At 38.9% G+C, this 21,100-nt stretch overlaps 2 long non-coding RNA genes across 2 annotated transcripts in view; both read left to right on the plus strand.

Annotated features, from left to right (window-relative positions):
- Nucleotides 1–21,100, plus strand: part of LOC116541701 — a 57,265-nt gene that overhangs the window by 11,075 nt on the left and 25,090 nt on the right. The window lies entirely within an intron of this gene.
- Nucleotides 174–19,819, plus strand: LOC116541700. The gene is made up of 3 exons (XR_004264902.1): nucleotides 174–189; nucleotides 2,036–2,040; nucleotides 18,035–19,819. It is a non-coding gene; the product is annotated as an uncharacterized LOC116541700 (long non-coding RNA).

Raw genomic sequence — 21,100 nt, forward strand, 5'->3', positions numbered from 1 at the left:
TGGACAAAGGACATGAACAGACACTTCTCAAAAGATGATATACATGTGGCCAACAAACATATTGAAAAAAAGCTCGATATCACCAATATCACTGATCATTAGAGAAATGGAAGTAGAAACCACCGTGAGATACCGTCTCACACCAGTCAGAATGCCTGTTATTCAAAAGTCCAGAAACAACAGATGCTGGTGAGATTTTGGAGAAAATGAAACTCTTGCACTGTTGGTGGGAGTGTAAATTAGCTCAACCATTGTGGAAGACAGTGTGACAATTCCTCAAAGATGTAGAGGCAGAAATACAATTTGACCTAGCAATCCCATTACTGGGTATATACCCAAAGGAATATAAATCATTATTTTATAAAGATACATGTATGCATATGTTCATTGCAGCACTGTTCACAATAGCAAAGACTTTGAATCAACCCAAATGCCCATCAATGATAGACTGGATGAAGAAAATATGCTACATATATGCAGCTATAAAAAGGAATAATATCATGTCCTTTGCAGGGACATGGATGGAGTTGGAAGCCATTATCCTCAGTGAATTAAGGCAGAAAAAGAAAATCAAATACCACATGTTCTCACTTATAAGTGGGAGCTGAATGATGAGAACACATGGACACATGGGTGGGGGTGGGGAATAGCACACAAAAAGGCCTGTCAGAGGGTGAGGGGTGGGAGGAGGGAGAGCATCAGGAAGAATATCTAATGGATCCTGGGCTTAATACCTAGGTGATGGGATGGTCTGTGCAGCAGGCCTCCATGGCACAAGTTGACGTATGTAAACTGCACATCCTGCACATGTACCTCCGAGCTTAAAATAAATGTTGGAAATTAAAAAAAAAAAAAAAAAACTACAAAAGAAAACAAGATGTTATTCTTCCTGCATTTTTCTCATCTCTGTCTTTTTCAGCCCAGACTGGCAGTGTTTCTGTTGGTATAAAATTCTCATAAACCTCATTCACAGGTACCAAGAGTTAATACTTCAACATATCTTTTGGCAGGGCACAATTTAACCCATAACACTTAGTTATCCATAAATATCCATAAAGAGGGACATATATATATATATATTTATATTCATATATATATATATATATCATAGAACATTCATGTATAGTGTGTACATGGTTGGGAGTCAACAGATACTTATGGTCTGATCTATAAAAACCTTTCTTGATGTTCCTTAATCATTCTAAACACATTCCTGCCCCAAGACTTTTGCGTTCACTTTTACTCTAACAATCTTCCTTTTACCCTAGATATTTTCATGACTTACTCCCTGTCTTCATTCAGATTTCTGTTTAAAAACTGTCTCTTCAGAGAAGTCTTCCTTGACTGTTCTATACAAAATAATTCAGCCCCACCCACCCTTAACATTCCTAATTAATCTTTCTTGTCTGCTTCATTTTTATTCTTACATGTGATACTTGCTGACCATTATGTATTTATTTTGTTTATTGCCTATTTCCCCTTATTGGAATGTAAGTTTCATGAAAGCTTGGACTTTTGTTTGTTGTTGTTTGATGCAGTTTTTCCCAGAGCATAAAATAGTGCATGGCACATATTAGGCAGTCAATATTTCTTCATGCAGTGAATTAACATAGAGGAAGAGGGTTTTTATAGAGCATCTACTTAATGCCAGGTACTTTCATATATTACTTCATTTGATACTCAAATGCCTGGGGATTTTGTAACACAAACAGGGAAAATCGGGTGAAAGCAAATGTGAAAATCAGTGTTTGCAAATTTTCTAGTGGAACAAAGTGACTCGTTTCTCCTATTATTATGTGGAGGACTGGCGATTTCTTTTCTTTTCTTTTCTTTTCTTTTTTTCTTTCTTGAGACGGAGTCTCACTTTGTCTCCCAGGCTGGAGTTAAGTTGTGCCATCTCGGCTCACTGCAACTTCTGCCTCCCGGGTTCAGGCGATTCTCCTGCCTCAGTCTCCCTAGTAGCTGGGATTACAGGCACCTATCACCATGCCTGGCTAATTTTTGTTTTGTTTTGTTTTTTGAATTTTTAGTATAGAAGTGGTTTCACCATGTTGGCCAGGCTGGTCTCGAACTTCTGACCTCCAGTGATCCACCTACTTCCACCTCTCAAAGTGCTGGGATTACAGGCATGAGTCACCATGCTTGGCCTGGTGGTTTCATTTCATTTAGCAACTTTTATACTCCAAGAGTTCTACCATAAATAAACTATGGTCCCTGCTGTCAAGGAGCTAACAGTTTAGTTTGGAAAGGAGGTAACATTTCACTTGTTTTTGAAAGAGTCCTATGTATTAAGCAGACAAAAGGGCAAGGGGGCAATATATGTAAAGGTGCAACTGCATGAGAGGTCATGATTTCTACCTTTCACTACACATGTGTGCGTGCGCACACACCAAGTATTATATTGTAACTAGGAGCACACACACACTGCATATTATACTGTCTTAACTAGGAGCAGCAGCAACAATACCATGTGTTGCGTTTACTACACTCCAGGCACTGTGCAAAGCACTAGAGTAAGGGATGAATATGGCTTGATTTGTGCTGTAAATATATTAATGGTCCAATTGGGCGGGTGAGGCCCATAAAGAAATAGATATACAAGGCAGTGAAGAGTGCCCAACATGAAGGGAAGACACCACGTGCTCCAGGAATCTAGATTTAAGACCAATTATAGTGGACAAGATGGTTGGAAAAGACATCAAGGAGATGGAAGGGCTTGAGCTACATTTTGAAGATGAAATTTTATCAAGGGCAGAAAGGAGAGAGGCAATTTTTATGGGGACAAGCATGGTCCAAAGTCAGCCTGCTAGACTATAAGTTCCATGAAGACAGAAAATATGTCTGCCATTTAAAAACATTTTTTAAATTATTGTGGGTACATAGTAGGTGTATATATTTATGGAGTACATGAGATATTTTGGTACAGACATGCAATATGTAATAATAACATCATGGAAAATTGGGTATTCATCCTCTCAAGCATCATCCTTTGTGTTACAAACAATCCAGTTATACTCTTTTAGTTATTTTAGCACCATATTCTTGGTGCCTACTACATGGCTTGACACTTAGTAGAAATTTGCTAATAGTAGTAGTCATAATGTGTAACCTCTTGAGTAGACAAGTTTGGATGAAGTACAGATTCTACTGCATGAGTAGTTAGAAATAAGAATAGATTGTATAAAGGATGTTGCATACCTGTGACACTGATGCCCTTCAGGATGCCTCTTATCCAAATCCTATGAGCCTGAGGAAACTTTAGAGGAAAGCACTAGGCACTAGGGAGCTGAGCCAAGATTGTCTTTGCAAATCTGTGACATCTCCCTGTCTTTCCAGACTTCTTATCTGTGTATTTGCAGATAAGAATTGGGCTGCTTATCAATCCCATTACTGGGTATATATCCAAAGGATTATAAATCGTTCTACTATAAGGACACATGCACACGAATGTTCATTGCAGCACAGTTTACAATAGCAAAGACCTGGAACCAACCCAAATGCCCATCAATGATAGACTGGACAGGGAAAATGTGGCACATATACACCATGGAATACTATGCAGCCATCAAAAACGATGAATTTGCGTCCTTTGTAGGGACATGGATGAACCTGGAAACCATCATTCTCAGCAAACTTACACAAGAGCAGAAAATCAAACACCGCATGTTCTCACTCATAGGCGGGTGTTGAACAATGAGAACACATGGACACAGGGAGGGGAGCACTACACACTGGGGTCTGTTGGGGGGAAATGGGGGAGGGACAGTGGGATTGGGGAGTTGGGGAGAGAGAGCGTGGGGAGAAATGCCAGATATAGGTGAAGGGGAGGAAGACAGCAAATCACACTGCCATGTGTGTACCTACGCAACTATCTTGCATGTTCTTCAAATGTACCCCAAAACCTAAAATGCAATTAAAAAAAGAAAAAAAAAAAGAATTAGGCTGCTTAACTATAAAGTACTCTCCATGTTTCTAAAATTGCAAAAATATATTTATTCAGAGTCAATTTTTAGTAGACTTCCTGACTACACTAGTCTGTGTATTTACTCAGACACTCAATTTCCTACTTGCCATTCACTCTCTTATATATTTACATTCATAATTGTTGAGAATATGGTAATTTATTTTGTATATGGGGGCTAACAGTTGGGATCAGGGTCTAGGGCTTACAACTAAAATATACCGTATGTTACCTTTAAAAAATATCCTTAGCCGCCGGGCTCGGTGGCTCACGCCTGTAATCCCAGCACTTTGGGAGGCCGAGGCAGGTGGATCACGAGGTCAAGAGATCGAGACCATCCTGGTCAACATGGTGAAACCCCGTCTCTACTAAAACTACAAAAAATTAGCTGGGCATGGTGGCACGTGCCTGTAATCACAGCTACTTAGGAGGCTGAGGCAGGAGAATTGCCTGAACCTAGGAGGCGGAGGTTGCGGTGAGCCGAGATCGCGCCATTGCACTCCAGCCTGGGTAACAAGAGTGAAACTCTGTCTCAAAAAAAAAAAAAAAAAAAAAAAAATATCCTTAGCCAAGCAGGCACACATATGAGTGTGGAAGGCCGAGGGGGTTTATGTAAGGTCACCTTCCTCACTTTTATACAGCTCTACATGGCAAATTAAGTTGAGTTTTATTTATTTTATCCTCTGGTTTAATTACATAATTTTTTTGGTTTTACTTTGAGTTTCAGGATACCTGTGCAGAATGTGCAGGCTTGTTACATAGGCATACATGTGCTATGGTGGAAATATTTATTTAGGTGTAATTCTGCCAAATAATAAAAACAGAAGGAAATTGTGGTTAGAGAGAGGTGTTTAACAAGGTTATAGAGTAGAAGATTTGATGCTGGAGAGATTAAGGTGCAATAAGAAGTTAGGGAGAAATGCAGCTCATTATTAGAGGGTAAATGATGTGGTACCTGAGGTCTGCACATTACCTCTTAACAATTTCTGTCTTTCAGATGGACACTCTTAAGTTGAATTTCTCACAAAAATCATATGCCTATGTAATAAAGCTACTGATTTCCTTTGGAACTTTTATCTTTAAGATAATAGTTTACATGTATTAGTACTTGAAATCTAGGATTATTAACTAATATGGGCATTGTAGTTAATGACAGTTGAAGGGTTCTAATTTTGGATGGTGTCCAGGGAAGGGGAAGTTATTTCTAAAAAGCCTGTTCCCCCTCACTGGACCAAACAACTCTTCCTTGTAGTGAACTCATTACATGTGAAGTAATCGCACCACCTATCTAGTGGGAGAGCCATCCAAATGAGAAACCTAAAATAATTGGTTCTTGGCCAGGCGCAGTGGCTCACGCCTATAATCCCAGCACTTTGGGAGGCTGAGGCGGGTGGATCATCTGAGGTCAAGAGTTCGAGACCAGCCTGACCAACATGGAGAAACCCTGTTTCTACTAAAGATACAAAATTAGCCGGGCATGGTGGCGCATGCCTGTAATCCCAGCTACTCAGGAGGCTGAGGCAGGAGAATCACTTGAATCCGGGAGGAAGAGGTTGTAGTGAGCTGAGGTTGCACCACTGCACTCCAGCCTGGGCAACAAGAGTGAAATTTCATCTCAAAAAAAAAAAAAAAAAAAAATTAGTTATTCGTAGAGATTCCTTATTTCTCCACTTTAGGATATTTTAGGTATTGATTTTTGTTTTATTTTAACTCATATCTTCAAAGGAATTCCCCAAATGATGTTTCTAGCTAACTTGGAATTTGTTACCTCAGTTCTGGGAGAGGCCTTTTTTTGAACGATTATTATCTAAAGTGTGTTGTTGCTTTTGGGTCACAGCATGCTTGTGTATGTCTGTTACCATGTCACTGTGGTCCTATGCTGAGTGCCCTTAGGGGACTTGAATCTTTCCAGTAGACCACGTTTGAGATAGTATGAGTCACTGTGCAGTTAGCCCACACTTGAGAGGATGAATGTATGTGCACTATCACTTTGCTCTGAGTGGAAGTAGGTTATTTTGTACTATTTTCTCTGTGTTTTGTTATTTGACTTATTTTCTCTGTGTTTGTTCCTACAGCCCTTTTTTCATATGTTGCTCGATCTCCCTTTCCCTTCTTGGTGCTTATACATCTCAGACCCTTTGGTCAAACCCTTGCCAATAACAGCATTTTGGTTCTCAGTTCTCACTGTTCTCTCTGGTCGTGGAGGCTTTGAATAAAAATGTACATAGCTATGGAGTGGGGTTTAGCTGGAAAAGGTGCACTTGCAGCTGCACGTTAACTTCTGGCTCCTCAAACAGTAGGCTGGCAGTAAGGCAGGGAAGTTGTTTTCCCATTTCTCACTGAGCAGATTGTGAATATTTCCATATGGATTTTCTATTGTTAATGTTACTCTGATTCTTTGTTTTAAAATAAAAATTCTGAATGTACACACACATACACAAATCCTTAGCCTACTATTGGTATAGTCAGTAAGTCTATCAAAAATTGACTCTGAATAAGTACAGCATTTTTGCAATTTTAGGAGCATGGAGTGTACTTTATAATTAAGCAGCCCGGTTTTTTTGTAACTCAAGGGCCACAGAGACTAGATATTAAATAATCAAAGTTGAATTATAGTTCACTTAAAGCTTCCAAAGCCAGATCACATGCTCAGACATACAGGTAGACAAACCTAAGAAAAATGTGAGTTGTAGGAAGTGGAATGAAATTTCCTAGAGAGAAAGGGGTCTATAGAAGTGCCAGTGCAAAATTGTGAATAAATTGAAGTACAAAAGCAGACAGTAGGACAAATAGGATGAAAGTACAAATTATGGGGTCTAACCAACACTCCTTGAATATAAAAGTATCAGGAAGAGGTTTTAGAATGCAGTGGAAATATTTTCTCTGGTTAGAAAACAATTATACATATACTCTTGTGATAACAGAAGATTTCTTGATTTTGGCATTATTGATATTTTGAGCCAGATAATGTTTTCCTCTGGAGGGCTATCTTGTCCATTGTAAGATGTTTAGCAGTATCCCTGGCCTCTACCCACTATATGCCAGTAACAAGTCCTCAGTTGTGACAATGAAAAATCCAAATCTCTCTGTCCTTCTTTCTCTTCTTCATGAATAGTGCTGCAATGAGTGTCTTGTACGTGTTTCTTTCTCCTTACACACATATTTGAGAGTTTTTCTAGGGCAGAAATCTAGAAGCAGAATTGGGTCATAGTGTATACACATTTTCAACTTTACCAGGATTGGCTCTCTGGTGTAGATGTTACAATTTGGAGTTCAACCCCCCCATTCCTCACCTCAGCCACCAGGAATGTAGTCTCTGTTTCCCTGTATCTACTGTTATTTGGAATTATCAGACTTCAGACTTAGTAATTTTCCAGTCTAAGGGGTATCAAATGGTAATCAATAGCTTTAATTTGTATTTTCTTTCTAAAAGATTATGGATCGTTTCAAAGGTTGATTGGTCAATTCACATTTTGTTTGACATGAAAGCTCTTTTCATTCATTTGCCTTTTTATGGTTATTTTTGTTTTTTCTCTTATTGATTTGGAATTTTTAATATATTTTGTATACTATTTATTATGTGTGTTGTAAATATTTTTCCCAGCCTGTGGATTGTCTTTATTAAGAAAAGTTGCAAAGGATAGTACAGAAAGTTTCTATGTATATATCCTTCACCCAGGGCTTTCCTAACTATGATACATTTGTCAAAACTTAACAATGAACATTGATATGATATAATACAACTAACTAAACTACATATTTTATTTGAGTTTTCTCAGTTTTTTCATTAATGCCTCTTTTACTCTTTTGGAATCCAATATGGAATACAGTGTATTTAGTCTTCGTGTCTCCCTAGTTGCCTCTGTTCTGTGACAGTTTTGCCATCTTTTATCACCTTGACATTTTTTGAATGTTGGTGCTCTGTTGTTTTGTAGAATGTAACTCAATTTAAGATTGTCTGATGTTTCCTTATAATTAGACTGAAGTTATGGATTTTGAGGGAGAATACCATGCGATGAGGTATCCTCATCATGTCATACTAGGATGTACATGATATTTACATGACTTATTACTGGAGATGTTAACCTTGACCATTCAGTTAAGATTGTCTAGATTTTCTGCTGAGTTACTCCACTTTCCCTTTTCTTTTTTTTTTTTCTTTTTATTATAATTTAAGTTCTGGGATACATGTGAAGAATGTGCAGGATTGTTACATAGGTATACACGTGCCATGGTGGTTTGCTGCACTCATCAACCTGTCATCTACATTAGTTATTTCTCCTAATGCTACCCTCTCCTAGCCTCCCAACCCTTACAGGCCCTGGTGTGTGATGTTCCCCTCCCTGTGTCCCTGTGTTCTCATTGTTCAACTCCTACTTATGAGTGAGAACATGCAGTGTTTGGCTTTCTTTTCCTGTGTTAGATTGCTGAGAATGATGGTTTCCAGCTTCATCCATGTCCCTGCAAAAGACATGACTTCATCCTTTTTTGTGGTTGCATTGTATTCCATTGCATATATGTGCCACATTTTCTTTATTCAGTCTGTCATTGATGGGCATTTGGGTTGGTTCCAAGTTTTGCTAATGTAAACAGTGCTGCAATAAACATACATGTGCATGTTTCTTTATAGTAAAATGATTTATAATCCTTTTGGTATATACCCAATAATGGGATTGCTGGGTCAAATGATAATTCTAGTTCTAGATCCTTGAGGAATCGCCACACTGTCTTCCTCAATGGTTGAACTAATTTACACTTCCACCAATAGTGTAAAAGCATTCCTATTTCTCACATCCTTGCCAGCATCTGTTTCCTGACTTTTTAATAATCGCCATTCTACCTGGCATAATATGGTATCTTAATGTGATTTTGATTTGCATTTCTCTAATGACCAGTAATGATAAGCTTTTTTCATGTTTGTTGGCTGTATAAATGTCTTCTTTTGAGAAGTGTCTGTTCATATCCTTCGCCCACTTTTTGATGTTTTTTTCTTATAAATTTGTTTAAGTTCTTTGTAGATTCTAGATATTAGCCCTTTGTCAGATGGATAGATTTCAGAAATTTTTCTCCCATTCTATATGTTACCTGTTCAATCTAATGATAGTTTCTTTTGCTGTGCAGAAGTTCTTTAGTTGAGTTAGATCCCATTTATAAATTGTGGCTTTTGTTGTCATTGCTCTTGGTGTTTAGTCATGAAGTCTTTGACCATACCTAGGTCCCGAATAGTATTGCTTAGGTTTTTTTCTAGGGTTTTTATGGTTTTAGGTCTTACTTTTAAGTCTTTAATTCATCTTGAGTATAAAGTGTAAGGAAGGGATCCAGTTTCAGTTTTTTTGCATATGGCTAGCCAGTTTTCTTAATACCATTTATTAAATAGGGAATCCTTTTCCCATTGCTTGTTTTTGTCAGGTTTGTCAAAGATCAGATGATTGTAGATGTGTGGAATTATTTCTGAGGCTTCGGTTCTGTTCCATTGGTCTATATATCTTTTTTTTCCCATTTATTTATTTTATTGCATTTTAGGTTTTGGGGTACATGTGAAGAGCATGCAAAATTGTTGCATAGGAACACACATGGCAGTGTGATTTGCTGCCTTCCTCCCCATCACCTACGTCTGGCATTTCTCCCCTTGCTATCTCTCCCCAGCTTCCCACCCCCCACCCTCCCTCCCCTATTTCCCCCCAACTGACCCCAGTGTGTAGTGATCCCCTCCCTGTGTCCATGTGTTCTGATTGTTCAACACCCGCCTATGAGTGAGAACATATGGTGTTTGATCTTCTGCTCTTCTGTCAGTTTGCTGAGAATGATGGTTTCCAGGTTCATCCATGTCCCTACAAAGGACCCTAACTCATCGTTTTTGATGGCTGCATAATATTCCATGGTGTATATGTGCCACATTTTCCCTATCCAGTCTATCGTCGATGGGCATTTGGGTTGGTTCCAGGTCTTTGCTATTGTAAACAGTGCTGCAATGAACATTCGTGTGCATGTGTCCTTATAGTAGAACGATTTGTAATCCTTTGGATATATACCCAGTAATGGGATTGCTGGGTCAAATGGAATTTCTATTTCTATGTCCTTGAGGAATCGCCACACTGTCTTCCACAATGGTTGAACTAATTTACACTCCCACCAACAGTGTAAAAGTGTTCCTATTTCTCCACATCCTCTCCAGCATCTGTTGTCTCCAGATTTTTTAATGATCGCCATTCTAACTGGCGTGAGATGGTATCTCAATGTAGTTTTGATTTGCATTTCTCTGATGACCAGTGATGATGAGCATTTTTTCATATGTTTGTTGGCCTCATGTATGTCTTCTTTTGTAAAGTGTCTGTTCATATCCTTTGCCCACTTTTGAATGGGCTTGTTAGTTTTTTTCTTGTAAATCTGTTTTAGTTCTTTGTAAATTCTGGATATCAGCCCTTTGTCAGATGGGTAAACTGCAAAAATTTTTTCCCAATCTGTTGGTTGCCGATTCACTCTAATGATTGTTTCTTTTGCTGTGCAGAAGCTGTGGAGTTTGATTAGGTCCCATTTGTCTATTTTGGCTTTTGTTGTCAATGCTTTTGGTGTTTTGGTCATGAAGTCCTTGCCTACACCTATGTCCTGAATGGTTTTGCCTAGATTTTCTTCTAGGGTTTTAATGGTGTTAGGTCTTATGTTTAAGTCTTTAATCCATCTGGAGTTAATTTTAGTGTAAGGTGTCAGGAAGGGGTCCAGTTTCTGCTTTCTGCACATGGCTAGCCAGCTTTCCCAACACCATTTATTGAACAGGGAATCCTTTCCCCATTGCTTGTTTTTGACTGGTTTGTCAAAGATCAGATGGTTGTAGATATGTTGTGTTGCCTCCGAGACCTCTGTTCTGTTCCATTGGTCTATATCTCTGTTTTGGTACCAGTACCATGCTGTTTTGCTTACTGTAGCCTTGTAGTATAGTTTGAAGTCTGGTAGTGTGATGCCCCCCGCTTTGTTCTTTTTGCTTAGAATTGACTTGGCTATGCGGGCTCTCTTTTGGTTCCATATGAAGTTTAAGGTGGTTTTTTCCAGTTCTGCAAAGAAGGTCATTGGTAGCTTGATGGGGATAGCATTGAATCTGTAAATTACTTTGGGCAGTATGGCCATTTTCACGATATTGATTCTTCCTAACCATGAACATGGGATGTTTCTCCATCTGTTTGTGTCCTCTCTTATTTCGTTGAGCAGTGACTTGTAGTTCTCCTTGAAGAGGTCCTTTACATTCCTTGTTAGTTGTATTCCTAGGTATTTTATTCTCTTTGTGGCAATTGTGAATGGAAGTTTGTTCTTGATTTGGCTCTCTTTAAGTCTGTTATTGGTGTATAGGAATGCATGTGATTTTTGCACATTGATTTTGTATCCTGAGACTTTGCTGAACTTGCTTATCAGTTTCAGGAGGTTTGGGGCTGAGACGATGGGGTCTTCTAGATATACAATCATGTCGTCTGCAAATAGAGACAATTTGACTTCCTCCTTTCCTATTTGAATACCCTTTATTTCTTTTTCTTGCCTGATTGCTCTGGCTAGAACTTCTAATACTATATTGAATAGCAGTGGTGAGAGCGGGCATCCTTGTCTGGTGCCACATTTCAAGGGGAATGCTTCCAGTTTTTGCCCATTCAGTATGATATTGGCTGTTGGTTTGTCATAAATAGCTTTTATTATTTTGAGATATGTTCCATCGATACCTAGCTTATTGAGTGTTTTTAGCATAAAGGGCTGTTGAATTTTGTCAAAGGCCTTCTCTGCATCAATTGAGATAATCATGTGGTTTTTGTCTTTGGTTCTGTTTATGTGGTGAATTACATTTATAGACTTGCGTATGTTGAACCAGCCTTGCATCCCCGGGATGAAGCCTGCTTGATCATGGTGGATAAGCTTTTTGACGTGCTTTTGCAATCGGCTTGTCAGTATTTTATTGAAGATTTTTGCATCTATGTTCATCATGGATATTGGCCTGAAGTTTTCTTTTCTTGTTGAGTCTCTGCCGGGTTTTGGAATCAGGATGATGTTGGTGTCATAAAATGATTTGGGAAGAATTCCCTCTTTTTGTATTGTTTGGAATAGTTTCAGAAGGAATGGTACCAGCTCCTCTTTGTATGTCTGGTAGAATTCGGCTGTGAACCCGTCTGGACCTCGGCTTTTTTTGGGTGGTAAGCTCTTAATTGCTGCCTCAACTTCAGACCTTGTTATGTGTCTATTCAGGGTTTCGGCTTCTTCCTGGTTTAGGCTTGGCAGGAGGCAAGTGTCCAGGAATTTATCCATTTCTTCCTGGTTTATTAGTTTGTGTGCATAGAGTTGTTTGTAATAATCTCTGATGATGGTTTGAATTTCTGTGGAATCTGTGGTGATATCCCCTTGATCGTTTTTTATTGCATCAATTTGGTTATTCTCTCTTTTTTATTAGTCTGGCTAGTGGTCTGTCTATTTTGTTGATCTTTTCAAAAAACCAGCTCCTGGATTTATTGATTTTTTGAAGGGTTTTTTGTGTCTCTATCTCCATCAGTTCTGCTATGATCTTAGCTATTTCTTGTCTTCTGCTAGACTTTGAGTTTTTTTGATCTTGCTCCTCTAGCTCTTTCAGTTTTGACGATAGGGTGTCAATTTTTGATCTCTCCTTGCTTCTCATGTGGGCACTTATTGCTATATATTTTCCTCTAGAGACTGCTTTAAATGTGTCCCAGAGATTCTGGTATGTTGTGTCTCCATTCTCGTTGGTTTCAAAGAACATCTTTATCTCTGCCTTCATTTCATTGTTTATCTAGTCAACATTCAAGAGCAAGTTGTTCAGTTTCCATGAAGCCGTGCGGTTCTGAGTTAGTTTTTGAATTCTGAGTTCTAACTTGATTGCACTGTGGTCTGAGAGACTGTTTGTTAGGATTTCCGTTCTTTTGCATTTGCTGAGGAGTGATTTACTCCCAATTATGTGGTCAATTTTAGAGTAGGTGTGATGTGGTGCTGAGAAGAATGTATATTCTGTGGATTTGTGGTGGAGAGTTCTGTAAATGTCTATTAGGTTTGTTTGGTCCAGGTCTGAGTTCAAGTCCTGGATATCCCTGTTAATTTTCTGTCTGGTTGATCTGTCTAATGTTGACAATGGGGTGTTAAAGTCTCCCACTATTATTGTGTGGGAGTCTAAGTCTCTTTGTAAGTCATTAAGAACTTGCCTTATGTATCTGGGTGCTCCTGTATTGGGTGCATATATATTTAGGATCGTTAGCTCTTCTTGTTGCATTGATCCTTTTACCATTATGTAATGTCTCTCTTTGTCTCTTATGATCTTTGTTGCTTTAAAGTCCAATTTATCAGAGATGAGAATTGCAACTCCTGCTTTTTTTTGCTCTCCATTTGCTTGGTAAATCTTCCTCCATCCCTTTATTTTGAGCCTTTGTGTATCTTTGCATGTGAGATGGGTTTCCTGGATACAGCACACTGATGGGTTTTGGCTTTTTATCCAATTTGCCAGTCTGTGTCTTTTGATTGGGGCATTTAGTCCATTTACATTTAGGGTTAATATTGTTATGTGTGAATTTGATACTGCCATTTTGGTGCTAGCTGGCTGTTTTGCCCTTTAGTTGAGCTGGTACTTGTTGTTCCTTTATATGTGTAGAGCCTCTTTCAGGAGCTCTTGTAGAGCTGGCCTGGTGGTGACGAAGTCTCTGAGTACTTGCATGTTCCCAAAGGATTTTATTTTTCCTTCACTTATGAAGCTTAGTTTGGCTGGATAGGAGATTCTGGGTTGAAAGTTCTTTTCTTTAAGGATGTTGAATATTGGCCCCCATTCTCTTCTGGCTTGTAGGGTTTCTGCTGAGAGATCTGCTGTGAGTCTGATGGGCTTCCCTTTATGGGTAACCTGACCTTTCTCTCTGGCTGCCCTTAGTATTTTCTCCTTCATTTCGACCCTGGTGAATCTGACGATTATGTGCCTTGGGGTTGCTCTTCTTGATGAATATCTTTGTGGTGTTCTCTGTATTTCCTGGACTTGAATGTTTGCCTGCCTTGCTAGGTTGGGGAAGTTTTCCTGGATAATATCCTGAAGAGTATTTTCCAGCTTGGATTCATTCTCTTCGTCGCATTCGGGTACACCTATCAAACGTAGATTAGGTCTTTTCACACAGTCCCACATTTCTTGGAGACTTTGTTCATTCCTTTTTACCCTTTTTTCTCCAGTCTTGCCTTCCCGTTTTATTTCATTGAGTTGATCTTCGACCTCTGATATCCTTTCTTCTGCTTGGTCCATTCGGCTGTTGATACTTGTGCATGCTTCACGAAGTTCTCGTGTTGCGTTTTTCAGCTCCATCAATTCACTTATATTCCTTTCTATTTTGTCCATTCTTGTTAGCATTTCGTCCAATCTTTTTTCAAGGTTCTTAGTTTCTTGGCATTTGGTTAGAACATGTTCTTTAAGTTCACAGAAGTTTCTTACTACCCACCTTCTGAAGTCTGATTCTGTCATTTCATCACACTCGTTCTCCCTCCAATTTTGTTCCCTTGCTGGTGAGGAGTTGTGATCCGTTTTAGGAGGAGAGGTGTTCTGGTTTCGGGTGTTTTCATCCTTGTTTCGCCGGTTTCTTCCCATCTTTAAGGATTTATCCACCTGTCAACTTTGTGGTTGTTGGCTTTCAGATTGGGTCTCAAATCTTTCAGATTGACGTTCTGTTTGTTGATGATGAGGTTATTTCTGTTTCTTGGTTTCCTTCTGACAGTCTGGCCCCTCTGCTGTAGGTCTGCTGAGGTTCACTCCAGGCCCTGCTTGCCTGGGGGTCACCTTCAGCAGCTGCTGAACAGCAAGGGTTGTTACCAGTTTTCTTCTTCTGCTATCTTTGTCCCAGAAGGATACCCGCCTAGTGTCAATCTGATCTCTCTTTTATGAGGTGTCTTTTTGGATATATAGGTGTCAGGGAGCTGCTTGAGGAGACGGTCTCTTCTTTATAGGAGCTCAAACGGTGAGCTGCGAGCTCTGTTGTTATTCATTCAGAGCTGCTGGGCAGGTACTTTTAGGTCTGCTGTAGCAGTACTCATAAACTGCTTTTTGTTCCCAGGTGCTCTGTCCCAGGGATTTAGGGCTTTATTTATGAGTTTCCGTTATGCTGCCACCTTCTTTTTTTTTTTCCCCCTTCAGACCTGCCCAGCCTAGCAAGGAGGCAGCCTAGTCACTTTCGGCCTATAGCAGCTTTGCTGAGCTGCTGTGTGCTCCGCCCTGCTGCCGAGTGAACTTCCCTGCAGTCCTGTTTATATGGGTGTAGTTAGAACTGCTTTGGGGATGGTGGCCCGCCTCTGTTGGGGCGGAGTCTCTGCTGTGGCAGGTTGCCTTGGCAACGGCGGGCTACCTCAGCAATGGCGGGTTGCCTTGGCAATGGCAGGCTGCCTCGGTAATGGCGGACGCCCCTCCCCCACAGAGCTGGACTGTCCCGGGTTCAGCTGCGCTTGCTGTGAAACTCTCAATCCAGAGTTTCTGGTTGCTGTTCTTTTGTGGGGGTGGGGCCAGCCGAGCCTGATCGCCTGTCTCCCTGCCTCAGAGCCTTTTTTAAGTTGGTGTTCCAGTCGCCTGTTGAAGAGGCGCCGGGGTCTGTTTGTTTTCCCCTGCGGCCACTCACTGCGCTGGTTTAAACAGCGGCACTGAGGTTTGTGGCGCTTTTTTTTGTTTTTTTGCCCTGGAATCTACTGTCCTGGTTCTCTGCTCAGTCCCCTTTTTGAACCGGCGTACGGGAGACTTCCCGTGGCTCCAATCGCCAGCCAAAAGGGCACCCGGACCGGTGTATTTTGTACGGAGAAGCGCGGCTCCGGGGCGCCGACAAAGCAGCCGCGCGGGGCAAAGCAGCGGCACTGGCCGGCACAGCCGCGCTGGCCGAAACAGCCGCGCTGGCGACCATGGAGCACCTCTTCCCGGGAATTTCCTAGTCTGTGGGCAATAAAAATGCGGCGTCCACTCACCCTTTGCACTTTCACTGGGAGCTGCAATCCTGAGCTGTTCCTAAACGGCCATCTTGGATCGTCGCTCTGGTCTATATATCTTTTTTGGTACCAGCACCATACTGTTTTGGTTACTGTAACCTTGTAGTATAAAGTCAGGTAGCAGATGCCTCCAGCTTTGCTTTTTTTTTTTTTTTTGCTTAGGACTGCCTTGGCTATATGAGCTCCTTTTTGGTTCCATATAAAATTTAAGGTAGTTTTTTGTACTTCTGTGAAGAAAGTCAATGGTAGCTTGATGGGGATATCATTGAAACTATACATTACTTGGGGCAGTACAGCTGTTTTCACGATATTGATTCTCCCTATCCATGAGCATGGAATGTTTTTCCATCTGTTTGTGTCCTCTCTTATTTCCTTGAACAGTGGTTTGTAGTTCTCCTTGAAGAGGCCCTTCAAATACCTTCCAAGTTTTGTTCCTAGACATTTTATTCTGTTTGTAGCAATTGTGAATATGAGTTCACTCATGATTTGGCTCTCTGTTTGTCTGTTATTGGAGTATAGGAATGCTTGTGAGTTTTGCACATTGATTTTTTTATCCTGAGACTTTGCCAAAGTTCCTTATTAGTTAAGGAAATTTTGGGCTGAGAGACGATGGGGTTTTTTAAATAGACAATCATGTCATCTACAAAAAGAGACAATTGGCCTTCCTCTCTTCCTATTTGAATATCCTTTATTTCTTTGTCTTGCCTGATTGACCTGGTGAGAATATCCAATACTATGTTGAATAGGAGTGGTGAGAGAGGGCATCCTTATCTTGTGCTGGTTTTCATAGGGAATGCTTCCAGCCTTTGCCCATTTGGTATGATATTGGCTGTGGGCTTGTCATAAACAGGTCTTATTATTTTGAGATATATTTCATTGATACCTAGTTTATTGAGAGTTTTTAGCATGAAGGGGTATTTAATTTTGTTGAAGGTCCTTTCTGCATCTATTGAGATAATCATGTGGTTTTTGTCATTGGTTCTGTTTACATGATGGATTACATTTATTGATTTATGTATGTTGAACCAGTCTTGCATCACAGGGAAGAAGCTGACTTGATCATGGTGGATAAACTTTTTGATATGCTGCTGAATTCGGTTTGCCAGTATTTTATTGAGGATTTTTGCGTCAATGTTCATCAGGGATATTGTCCTGAAATTGTCTTGTTTTGTTGTGTCTCTGCCAGGTTTTTGTATCAGGATGATGCTGGCCTCATAAAATGAGTAAGAAGGAGGTCCTCTTTTGTATTGTTTGGAATAGTTTCAGAAGGAATGATACCAGCTCCTTTTTGTACCTCTGGTAGAATTCGACTGTGAATCCATTTGGTTCTGGGTTTTTTTTGTTTGGTAGGCTGTTAATTACTGCCTCAGTTTCAGAACTTGTTATTGGTCTGTTCAGAGATTTGACTAATTCCTGGTTAAGTCTTGGGAGGGTGTATCTGTCCAGGAATTTATTCATCTCTACTGGATTTTCTAATTTACTTGAGTAGTGATATTTTTAGTGTTCTCTGATGGTAGTTTGTATTTCTGTGGGATCAGTGGTGATAGTCCCTTTATCTTTTTTATTGTGTCTATTTGATTCTCCTTTCTTCTTTGTAAGTCTGACTAATGGTCTATCTATCTTGTTAATGTGTTCAAACAACCAGCTCCTCGATTCATTGATTTTTTTTTTTAAGTTTTTTTGTGTCTTTATCTCCTTCAGTTCTTTTCTGATCTTTGTTATTTATTGTCTTCTGCTAGCTTTTGAATGTGTTTGCTCTTACTTCTCTAGTTCTTATAATTGTGATATTATGGTGTTCATTTTAGATCTTGACTCTTTATCCAATTTGCCAGTCTGTTTCTTTTCATTGAGGCATTTACCCCATTTACATTTAAGGTTAATATTGTTATGTGTGAATTTGATCCTTTCATTATGATGCTAGCTGGTTATTTTGCTCATTAGTTGATACAGTTTCTTCATAGTGTCGATGGTCTTCACAATTTAGTATGTTTTTGCAGTGGTTGGTACCAGTTTTTCCTTTCCATATTTAGTGCTTCCTTTAGGAGCTTTTGTAAGGCAAGCCTGGTGGTGACAAAATCTCTTAGCTTTTGCTTGTCTGGGGAGGATGTGGAAAAGTAGGAAACACTTTTATACTGTTGGTGGGAGTGTGAATTAGTTCAACAATTGTGGAAGATAGTGTGATGATTCCTGAAGGATCTAAAACTAGAAATATCATTTGACCCAGCAATCCCATTATTGGATATATACCCAAAGGATTATAAATCATTCTGTTATAAAGATACATGCACATGCGTATTTATTACAGTACTGTTCACAATCGCAAAGACTTAGAAACAACCCAAATGCCCATTAATGATAGACTGTATAAAGAAGATGTGGATAGAAAGTTTATTCAAAGGGATAATAATAAAGAAATTCCCAAACCTAAGGAAAGACATTAATATCCAAGTACAAGAAGCTTGTAAAACACAAAGCAGATTGAACCCAAAGATTATCTCAAGGCATTTAATAGTCAAACTCTCAAAGGTCAAGAATAAAGAAAGGGTTTTAAAAGCACCAAGAGAAAAGAAACAAATAACATACAATAGAGCTCCAATACCTCTGGCAGCAGACTTTTCAGTGAAAATCCTTACAGGACAGGAAAGAGTGGCATGATGTATTTAAAGTACTGCAGGAAAAAAATTTACCTTAGAATACTATAGCCAGTGAAAATGTATTTCATACATGAAGGAGATATAAAGATTTTCCAAGACCAACAAAAACTGTGGGATTTCACCAACACCAGATCATCCTACAAGAAATGATAGAATTCTGCAATCAGAAAGGAAAGGACATTCATGAGCATTAAGAAATAATCTGAAGATACAAAACTCGCTGGTAATAATAAGTCTATAGAAAAATGCAAAATATTATAACACTATAATAGTAGTGTGTAAACTACTCTTACCTCAAATAGACAAAAATATGAAACAATCAAAAATAATAACTATGACGTATGACAACTTTTCAAGACATAGACAGTATAGTAAGATATAAATGGAAAAAAACCAAATTTTAGAAGCAGAGAGACGAAGTTACAGTGTAGAGTTTTCATTAGTTTTCCTATTGCTTTTTTGTTCATGCAATCAGTGTTAAGTTGACATCAGTTTAAAATAATGGGTTTTAAGATAGTATTTTCAGGCCTTATGGTAATCTCAAATCAAAAAACATACAGTAGATACACAAACAGTGAAAAGCAACAAATTAAAAGAGACCTTCCAGATATAAAATCAACAATGAAACGTTGGACTTTATCTGCACTATAGATCAAATTATCTAACATATATTTACAAGAAAAAAAATCACTTTTACTAAAAGGAAGACATGAAGGAAAGGAAAAAGAAATTGAAGACCACAAAACAGCATTCTTGTCCTTAGCATTTGGTTCATTCTCAATGATAAAGCAAATATTAGGCTACAAAATGTGTCTTAAAACATTCAAAAAATTGAAATAACATCAAGAATCTTCTGTGACCACAATGGAATAAAAGCAGAAATCAAAAACAAGAACAATTTTGGAAACTATACAAACACATGGATATTAAACATTATGCTCCTGAATGACCAGTGGATCAAAGAAGAAATTAAGAAGGAAATGGAAAATATTTTTGAAACAAGTAAAAATGGATCGCGACATATCTAAACTAACGGGATGCAGTGAGAGCAGTCCTAATAGGGAAGTTTATAAGCCACCACATAAAAAAAATAAATAAATAAATACTTCAATAAACAATTTAATGATGCATCTTGAAGAACTAGGAGGGCAAGAGCAAACCAAACCGAAAATTAGCAGAAGCATAGAAATAATAAAGAGCAGAAATACATGAAAATGAAATGAAGAAAACAATACAAAAGGTCAATGAAACAAGAAGTTGTGTTTTTTTTTAACACAAAATCAATGTACAAAAAGTCACAAGCATTCCTATAGAGGAATAACAGACAAAGAGCCAAATAATAAGGGAAATCCCATTCACAATTGCTACAGAGAATAAAATATTTAGAAATATATGAAGGACCTCTTCAAGGAGAACTACAAACCACTGCTCAAGGAAATAAGAGAGGGCACAAACAGAAGCAAAAACATTCCATGCTTGTGGTTAGGAAGAATCAATATTGTGAAAATGGCCATACTGTCCAAAGTAATTTATAGATTCAATGCTATCCCCATCAAGCTACCATTAACTTTCTTCACAGAATTAGAAAAAAAAAAAAAAACACCTTAAATTTCATATGGAACCAAAAAAGGACCCTCATAGCCAAGACAATCATAAGCAAAAAACAAAACAAAAAACAAAGCTGGAGGCATCACACTACCTTACTGCAAACTATACTACAAGGCTACAGTAATGAAAACAGCATTGTACTGGTACAAAAATAGATCTATAGACCAATGGAACAGAACAGAGGCTTCAGAAATAATGCTACACATCTACAACCACCTTATCTTTGACAAACCTGACAAAAACAAGTAATGGGGAAAGGATTCTCTATTTAATAAATGGTGTTGGGAAAACTGGCTAGCCATATGCAGAAAGCTAAAACTGGATCTGTTTCTTATACCATATACAAAAATTAACTTAAGGTGGATTAAATATTTAAATGTAAGACTTAACACCATAAAAACCCTAGAAGAAAACCTAGGCAGTACCATTCAGAACATAGGCATGGACAAGGACTTCATGACAAAAACACAAAAAGCAATGGCAACAAAAGCCAAGATAGGCAAATTAGATCTAATTAAACTAAAGAGCTTCTGCACAGCAAAAGAAACTATCATTAGAGTGAACCAGGAACCAACAGAATGGGAAAAATTTTTGCAATCTACCCATGTGACAAAGGGCTAATATCCAGAATCTACAAAGACCTTGAACAAATTTATAAGAAAAAAAACAACCTCATCAAAAAGTGGGCAAAGGATATGAACAGACACTTCTCAAAAGAAGATATTTGTGCTGTAGGGTCCAGCCCTACAGGGTCCTGTGAGCCCCTCTCTACTGGTGTGGAGATGAGAAACTATGGAAATTAAGACACAAGACACAGAGATCAACAGAAAAATAGTTTGGGCCCAGGGGTCCACTGCCAACCAAAGTGCAGAGTCTGGCAGTGGCCCTGAGTGCCTGGACACTCTGA

Source organism: Sapajus apella, unplaced genomic scaffold, assembly GCF_009761245.1.
Source record: "Sapajus apella isolate SASKATOON/1434 unplaced genomic scaffold, GSC_monkey_1.0 scaffold154, whole genome shotgun sequence".
In the NCBI taxonomy this organism is placed as follows: Eukaryota; Metazoa; Chordata; class Mammalia; order Primates; family Cebidae; genus Sapajus; species Sapajus apella.